Source organism: Peromyscus californicus, unplaced genomic scaffold, assembly GCF_007827085.1.
Source record: "Peromyscus californicus insignis strain IS unplaced genomic scaffold, ASM782708v3 Scaffold_8__1_contigs__length_139910024, whole genome shotgun sequence".
In the NCBI taxonomy this organism is placed as follows: domain Eukaryota; kingdom Metazoa; phylum Chordata; class Mammalia; order Rodentia; family Cricetidae; genus Peromyscus; species Peromyscus californicus.
The window spans coordinates 20,037,645-20,046,828 of NW_026294606.1; the positions used below are offsets into that span (position 1 = coordinate 20,037,645).

Consider the following 9,184-nt stretch of genomic DNA (forward strand, 5'->3'; position numbering starts at 1 on the left):
CCAGTATTTGTGGATGGTCTGACTGGGACAAACACTATCTGGCCCATGGTTCAGGGAGTTGAGGTGTTAAATTGACACAGGGCGTTGATTGGTCTTAGACTGACAAACCCCAGGAAGAGGTGTGGGTAGCAATGTTTATTTATACAAGTGTAGAAGAGAAACGGTTCATTTGCTTTTTCTGTTCCTAACTCAGCATTCCTCTCTTTTCTTCTTGTTCTTTTTTGAATGGAATGATGTCACCCACTCACTGGTTTTATATAGCTCTCACTGAAGTAGAACTCAACGGAAATCGTGCCTATTAATTAGAAACCCAGAATGTGGGCAGTTTTGAACTGCTAATTAAAACTTACCAATTGAGTTGTATTCACAGCTTTTAAACCTTTTTCTTTTCCTGAACCTAGAACTTTGCTCATCAGAGAGGATGGCTTTTTAAAAAGCATCTCCCTTTCAAACGGTTCCATTTATCTCCAGTAAAATCTCAGGGCCGGATCTTTTTCTCCTGTGGGGAGTTGTTAGTGAGAAGAGAAAAGTGACTCAGGTTCCTCCTCTCTGCCCTCGAATGATTGCTGCCTGCCCTTCTCACCAGCCGGCCGGCAGAGTGGATGGATGTCTAGTCAGGGCCTGGAGATGCCTTCCTTCCCAGGTTGGCCTCGAGGAGACAATCTCCTTAATATCTAGGCTCTATGGGGGACATCAGTGACCTCTGAGGGGGTAGGGTAGGCTCTGTCCCTCACTACAGCCACCTGCAGGGAACCAAACCAACCCAGGAAGGTAGATGATGAAAGTCTGAAGGCATGGAATCTCCCCACTAGGCTTTTCAGGATCTGGAGTCCCCTGCAGAAGCCATCATTGCAGAAGCTTGCTTAGGAGTGTGGCTTTCTGGGCCCAGTGCCAACGACTCACACAGGCCTCTCTGTTCAACACAGACTGCATCTACCTAACTTTCTTTCTTCCTTTTTTTTTTTTTTTTTTTTTAGGTGGCCCAGCAGGATCCCCTTGTGACTGGAATCAGAGTTTGCACAGACTCCTAAGAGGTGGGTCTATAGGAGGGGTGTGTGATATCTCCAACAACTGGCCCCATTGTATCCTGGCCTGTGGGAGTAGAGAGAAAGGTTCTTGTGGCTGCGGCCCTTTGAATCTACCGAGCCAGGCAAGGCCATGTGTTGCGCATGTGCTTGGGGCCGCGGCTGTGGCCACGGCTGGCCATGTGCTTTGCGTTTCCTTTCTTTTTCAGAAGGTGGCTGATTCATGCAAAATGCTTAACAATGCCTGCCATGCGCAGCGCGGGGGATCGGATCCCCTTTGATGTGCAGGGTCTTTTTGGAGGTTCCAAAAAACCAGTTCAAAAGGTTTACTTTGGACACCACACCTCGAGCACATGGGAAAGGCGAGGCCGGCTCCCCAGGCGGCTTGCTGGGGAGACATCTTGTGCTGGCTTCTCCCCTTCTGGTTTGTCTTGTGCTGACTGCAGGTTTTCAGATTTCACGCTGTCCTGGTGGTGAAAGCTGGGGATTAGAGGGAAAATGGCCAGCCTTGAGCTGAGCTTTTTTTAGGTGTCCAGGGAAACCAGGACACACGGTCAGATGGCCAGGATGAGGCCCAGGCTGGTGACTTGCCAACCATGAGGTGTTTTCCCTGCCGGTGCTTCTGAGCTTGTACAGACACCCGAGGAAGTGCAGACTGAGGAGGAGCCATCTGGTCACCAGGGTGGGTGCCATTGCAGCTCTCCTTGGGTTTGTTTTCGGGGTGCTGGGACAATGCTGTCATCCTTTTTTGCTTCTCTCACACAGGAGAGAACTTAGGGATGGCTGAGCAATGATAGGGACTCTTGGAGAATGTCAGGAGGATGGTGGGCACCCAGAAGAGAACCATTTACCGTACTTTTCTGTTCTGAGTTTCCTGCGCTGCCTTGTCCTCTGGGGATAGGTTCTGGAAAGGCTCTCTCGTTTCCTCACAGAAAAGATTTTTGAGAGAAAGCATCACAGAACCTGTCTTATTATGCACCCAGCCATGGCCTGGAGGTTAGGGACTTGGGGAAGGCATGTTTTCCCTCTTTTCTATTTCTCAGGAGCTCTTTGGATTCTTTGTTCTTTTGTGGGATGAGGTGGATGCTTCCTCTGTGACTAAACTGCTTTGTAACGGGGAACTGGTGAAAATTAGATGCACCAGTCCCTCTCCGTGTTAGCAAAAAGCCAAGGGACAACCCAGGCTGGCTGCGTGGGCAGAGGGAACAGTCTGGTCCATTTGCAAGCACAGGTATACCAGAACATCATCTCTGGAGACGGGAGGAGATGTGGAGGCCCCATGGTCTTACCATCTGCTCCCTTGGAGCTAGACACCATTCCTCTCTTCACACAAGGCAGGTTACTGCCCCTAGCAGCCGCCAGCCTCCTAGCCAAAGCTGGCATCTCTGAAATGCCACAAATGCTCAGTTGGCCTCCCAAATGATTTACCACAACATATGGAAATATCCTGGCCAAGCCTATAGCTATTTGGCAGATTATAGGTATATATAAATCACACACTAATTTTAATGCAATTTACCCCTGTTCTGCAATACTCTCTAGTTATCTATCCTTCACAGATTTTCCTCACAGGTCTCCTTGACCCTGACCACAGAGAATCACTCCCCATCTTAGACTGAGACTGATCTTTATGTATCCACTGAGGCTCTGTGAAGATGCATCCTCTCCATTGTCCTGCTCACCGGAGAGCATAGTGAACTATTATTTTTCTTTCCTGACTTGACATCCTTGTGGATCCCTAGTTTCAGAACATTCCCACACATGCCCTTCACTTCATGTTGTGTCTTTGCTGATTTCTGAAATCTGCCCTGAAGGGAAGGGGGGTTCTGAGCTGGAAGTACCACTCTCTGCCCTATTTCTCTTTCTCCATCTCCCTCCCCTTTCCTTCTTTCCTCTCCCCATTTCTTTCTTGGCACAATAGCTCATGTAGGCAGTGGATGCAGCCAAGGATGACCTTGGACTTCCCGTTCTCTGCATCTACTCCCCAGATGCTGGACTTACAGGTGGACACTACTGCCCTAGGTTTATGTGTGGCTGGGGATGGAGCCCAGGGCTTCATGCATGCTAGGGAAGCGCTCTGTTAACTGAGCTGCATTGCTAGCCCTAGGTTCTTATTTTTGTTCTAGAACAAATGGCAGCATTTTGTTTCTGTGTGAGTCAACAGTTAATAATTTGTCACTCTGGGGTAAGTAGTGTGCTAGGCACTGCCCTTTATCAAGGACTTGGAAACATCCTGCACCATGTTCCTGTTTTACACACGAAAATCTTTGCTGAGCATAGGGGCACATGCCCATAATCCCAACACTTGAGAGGAGGAGGCCAGAGGGTCAGCAGTTCAAGACCAGCTCCAGCTACCTAAAGAGTTTGAAGCCAGCTTGAGTTACCTCATCAAACACACAAACAACAATCAGTCTCTAAGCTAGACTGGTAGTGAGCACTCAAGCAGTAATTTAAACGTAGAGACATGGTCTCTCCCTCTTGTAGTGGGTAGCCATTCCAGCTTTGGAATTTGCCCCACGTTGGGTGCCAGATATTGGTGTAATTATTAAGGCCACTCCACGTAGTTAAAAGGAGATTTATTTAATGGCGTAACTTACAAATGAAGGGATAGGTAGGTCGCGGGGTCTGGGGAAGGTGTATCGCAGTCCAACGGTGTTCTCTGGAGTTCTGCTTGGCCCACCTCCACCGTCCAGGGTCCTGGAACCAAGTGAGAGCACAGCCCATCCAGATCTCAGGTCTCCAGGCGCCTCCCTTGGCCCGTCTTGTAGGCGTGACAGTTGCCGAAGTCTCAATGGGGGTTGGAACTTCCAGATCAAAGCTGGAATGGCTACCCACTACACTCTCTATTATATGTGGTCCCTGCTATTGAGACTACTTCAATCTACATACGCTTGGGGATTTCCCCTGTCTTGAAACTTAACTTGCTTGGAGATGTAATTAATCCAAAATGATAGGTGGAACTCCATTTCACCGGTGTGTTTTCCTTAATGTTGGCCCCTATTGTAGACAGATTTTTATGCTCCACTTTAGCAAACAATGAACCAATTGACTAATTTGAAGAACCAATTCTAGACTCTCTTACCAATGCCATATAATTAGAATCAATCTATATTTATCAATGCACTTCCTTAGTGTGTTTGGGCTTTTTAGCTTTGTTTCATGAGGGTGGCTTAGCCCTCTTCCATAAATTCCATGACTAGAGACAGGGATGTCTGTTGGAATTGTCAGGGAGCCCAAGTCTTAAAGGGCCGAAGATGTTAATGGGTCCATCAGGGCCATTTCATAACTGGAAAATTTAAGGTGAAAGGGAAGTGAGTTGATCAAGGGAGAACATATTTGAATGACATCAAATCTTGGCTCAAATTGGAAGGTTCCTGGAGCCAGGGCATTGTTACTGATGAAGATCAAGAATGAAGTGTGTCTGAGTGATCACCATGGAGACCACCGGTGTGGGGGTTAACAGTGTGCCGGCTGGTTTGTGGCATTTTTTCTGTGTCTGATCTTCATGGTTTAGGGCTGGATAAGATGTCTCAGTACCAGGTACAGCCTCTTGAATGGAGCAGATGTTCAGAAATATTAACTGTTTATTAAGTCAACTGCTGTGTAGTTAACTCTGAATTGAACAAAAAGCCTTAAATAATTCATGGCTTAGGTGTACACCCTACTATCAGTCCTCCCAATTGGAAAGCTCTGAGTCTGTGTATTTGGTAGGGCACAGGCTGAGGTATTAAAACAGAAGAATCCCCAAATACCTGAATGGAGAGAGGGTAGAAGTTTCACATTCTTTTATGTGCCAGTCCAGAAGTGAGGCAAGCTGGGCTGGGTCCAAGGCAGTCACTGCAGATGCAGTCAGCACGAAGAAGGAAGAGCGTGAAAAGGTGACCGGATATTTTTCCCATGGGTCAGTGACTTGAAAGTGGTATTGAACCTTTTACTCACATCCCATTGGCTACAGCTGGGTCACATCCAGGCTGAAAGGGAAGCTGAAAATGTTGTCTTGCATGCCAGGAGTTCCATTATTTAAAATGTGGAGAACACATACTTGTAAGTAAGTAACCTCTAATAGAGTCCATAAGCTAAAGTGTCTCTGTGAGTCTTCCCTTAATCTGAATGAGTTGCAAAACAGATCTTGAGAGGGGCCAGACTTCTACTATGCATGGGTGGACTTTTGCTTACTTTGACAAAATAGCTTGCTTTTGTAATTTCCATGATTCTGTGAATATCAGGGATCTTTTATTTTCACAGGTCAGCCATTTTTGCTTTTTTTTTTAAATATGAAAGATATTTGTTCTTCATAAATCCAATGGTGATAGAAAAAGTACACTGTCAAGTATACTCTTAGATGTTCCAGAAAGGCTGATACAATATGCAAAGACAAAGAAATTGAGTGGGATGTTGGGCAAGTGGAGGGAAGTCTACAAGAACTGAACTAACAACCAGGCTCCCTGTCCCCAGTGTCCACTGCACTGTAGGTCAGCAGCGTGGTCACCACTAAAGTACTCACCTCTTTTGTATCTCGGTTTTCTCTTCTGGGAGAAGGTGGGTAATCTTATGCCAACACTTGCCTTTATAGGTTTGCTTCTGAGAATAAGGAGGTTGTAGTGACAGGACATCTTGTGCAGGCTCTAGTTTGTAGAAGTTGCTTAGTGACACCGCACATTCTCTCTCCTCTCCCTGCTTTGCAAAACAGGGGACCAGTACTGATCCTGTGTCTTAGTTACGTTTCTGTTGCTGTGATAACCACCATGACAGGAAGCAACTTGGGGAGAGAAGGGTGTCTTTCACTCCCTTCCCCACGGCACAGTCCATCGTCTAAGAAAGTCAGGGCAGGAACTCAAGGCAGGAACTGAAGCAAAAACCACGGGGGAGGATTGCTTACTGGCTTGCCCACTGTGGCTTGTCCTGCCTGTTTTCTTATACCATCCAGGACTGCCTGACCTGACCACGGATGGCACCACCAACAGTGAGCTGGGCCCTCCCCACAAGAGTCATCAATCAAGAAAATGCCCTACAGCCTTGCCTACCGGCCAATCATGGGGAAGCATTTTCGCAATCAGAGTTCTTCTTCCCAGATACGTCTAGGTTTGTGTCAAGTTGACAAAGACCAACCGGTACATTCTGTAAGTAAGTGGAGTGACTCTCTTAAGGCATTCCCTGTCATGAATGTTCCTAACCTGGGTATATAGTCTTCCATAGGTAACTGAAGGAAGCAATTCTGACCACATCAGAGAATTGCATCTCTGAATACACCTCCCAGGGGCCTGGCCCTGTAGAACTGGATGGGCAGAGGTGAAGGCATTCATCAGGGAGCTGAGGAGCTAGAGAACACAATATCCTAAGCCCCATGCAAGCTGTGTGAGGAGACTAAGAATATCAGGAAGCTGTGTGTGTGTGTGTGTGTGTGTGTGTGTGTGTGTGTGTGTGTGTAGTGGAAACTGGAAAAATAACTCACCTGGCGAGGGTTGGAAGACGTGGTACCTGGAGGCAGCAGGATTAGTTTCTCATCTATCCCTTGGCTTCTGGCGCAAAGCAGAAAGTGGAGAGTTGAGCCTGGCTCATGTTCCAGAGCAGCGTGTCAGGAGGAAGGACAGAAGGAACAGACTCCAGGGAAGCTGGACAGCCCCCTACCCCCAACAGGGTGGCAGTCTCTAGGCTGAACAGGCTTCTGGGTCACATGAGGGAACCTGGAGGGGTTTAGACACAGACGGAGATGGGAGATTTCCTCCTCCATGGTGATGGCTGTCCCTGCCAGTAGTAGATAGCCTTGTTTGTGATGTAGAAGGAGACATTTGCTTCTGATCTAATGTGTTGACTTCCAGAAGAGAAGGATGAAGGGACTGACTTTGAAAGCTGGTCACTGGGGACCCGTTCTTCCCTGGAGGTAGCCTTAGAAGAGCAAGTCCTATCTGTTCCTTTTTGCAGTTCCTTTTCTCCAGCCTCCCTCCTCCTCTTCTCCCCCCCCCCCTCCTCCCCTCCTCCTCTCTCTCCTCTCCTTCCCCTCCTCCCCCTCCTCCTCCCCCTCCTCCTCCCCCTCCTCTTCCCTCTCCTCTCCTTCCCCTCCTCCCCCTCCTCCTCCCTCTCCTCTCCTTCCCCTCCTCCTCCCTCTCCTCTCCTTCCCCTCCTCCCCCTCCTCCTCCCTCTCCTCTCCTTCCCCTCCTCCCCCTCCTCCTCCCTCTCCTCTTCTTCCCCTCCTCCTCCCTCTCCTCTCCTCCTCCTCTCCCTCCTCCTCCCTCTTCTCTCCTTCCCTTCCTCCCTCTTCTCTCCTTCCCCTCCTCCCTCCTCTTCTCCCTCCTTCTCCTTCCCTCCTCCCCCTCCTCCTCCCTCTCCTCTCCTTCCCCTCCTCCTCCCTCCTCTTCTCCCTCCTTCTCCTTCCCTCCTCCCCCTCCTCTCTCTCCTCCCCTTCCCCTCCTCCACCTCCTCTCCCTCCTTCTCCTTCCCTCCTCCCCATCTTCTCCCTCCTTCCCCTCCTTTCCTTCTAACAGACATTTACTTAACTGATTGATCACTTGCCTGGTAGGAACCTAGGAGCGAAAACAAGGGGTGACCAAAGATTACAATCCTAACAGGGGAGACAATTAACTGCCAGAAAATCTCTGTCTTTGTTCTCTCGAGGTCAAGGCCATGCCTGTCTTCCCCTTGCTGGGCCTGCAGAAGGAAACCCTCAGTGGCTCCTTGGTGGTTTACGAAGTGATAGGTTCCAAAATGTGTCAAGAGAACAGGGCAGTGACTCCTGCACACCCTTATTAGAAAACCACTTGTGACCTCACAGCGCACAGCTATATACCCAGAACTTGATGTCACTTCCCTGAGGCATATTGGAGACAGATGTAGTTAGATGATGGGCTCTCCTGAAGGACGGAGGCAGACTGTGGGAGAGCCAAGGATTTTCGCCCCCAGAGAACTGGAGTGAATATGGTTGGCTGTTGAATACATTAGTGTTTTTTAAAAGATTTGTTTATACTATTTTTAATTATGTATCCATGTATTTGTCTGTGTGCAGCTATGTGCATATTAGTGTAGGTGTCCGAGGATGCCAGTGACATGGAATCTCCTGAAGTTACAGATGGCTGTGAGCTGCCTGACTTGGGTGCTGGGAACCACACTTTGGTCCACTGTAAGAACAGCATGTGCTGCTAACCATTGAGCCATCTTTCCAGCCTCTACTGAGCACGTTATTGGAAGGACACAGCACTGTGTGCTTTCAAAGCCCAAGAAAAACTGTTAGTCTTTTGAGCTTCACAATGATGCTTCACTCATTAAAAATTAGTTCATGAACGGTTCCAGAAATATGATATTTCTGAAATTTAGTGATTCCTTAAATTAAAAAAAATAATATTTGGGTCAGGTGACAGTGGCACATACCTTTAATCTCAGCACTCGGGAGGCAGAGGCAGGTGGATCTCTGTGAGTTCGAGGCCAGCCTGGTCTACAAAGCGAGTTCCAGGACATCCAGGGCTACACAGAGAAACCCTGTCTTGAGAAAAGCAAAAACAAACAAATAAAAAAGGCAACAGCCAAACAAAAAAAAAAAGTATTATGTGGGGTTGAGGGACGTGTGCCATGGTGCGTGTGGAGGTCACAGGACTTTTCTGAGTCACCTCTCTCTGTCCACCTTTACATGTGATCCAGGGACAGAATTCAGGTGGTCAGGATCCATGGCGAGCACGCTAACCCACTGAGATAACTAGCTGGCTCTGAATTTACAATTCTCCAATACATATTCTAAAAAGGCCAGACACTGGGGAGACGTCTTTGGGGGAGAATGACAGAGAGTTAGAGTTTTATTCGGCGGAATAGGATACAAATCTCCTCTGGCCATTTTGGTTATGGTGACTAATCTATGAAATGAGCATAGGAAGGTCATGGCAGTGCAAACGTGATAGGCGTGACCTTGCTGGGGGAGGTACAAACGTGATAGGCGTGAAAGTGCTTGGCCGACTCTCAAGTGCTACGCAGATGTCTGATTGTGTCATGACTTGTTATTACTCAAGTGGCGGTTTGCTTTTAAGCCACTTTCAATGGCCTGACATAAACTTGGGTGCTTGGATGAATAATTGCTAATCATATAAAACTATAAAAGTTAGTGTCTGTTTGTATTTTTTTTTTCTTTCTATCATACCCTTGACCATCATGGAGTAGAGATAACATTAGCCAGTAGT

At 47.8% G+C, this 9,184-nt stretch overlaps 1 long non-coding RNA gene across 1 annotated transcript; it reads left to right on the top strand.

Moving 5' to 3' along the window:
• Positions 1–476: 476 nt before the first annotated feature.
• Positions 477–6,142, top strand: LOC128103193 (uncharacterized). The gene is made up of 3 exons (XR_008215648.1): positions 477–643; positions 978–1,034; positions 5,953–6,142. It is a non-coding gene; the product is annotated as an uncharacterized LOC128103193 (long non-coding RNA).
• The last annotated feature ends 3,042 nt before the right edge of the window (positions 6,143–9,184 follow it).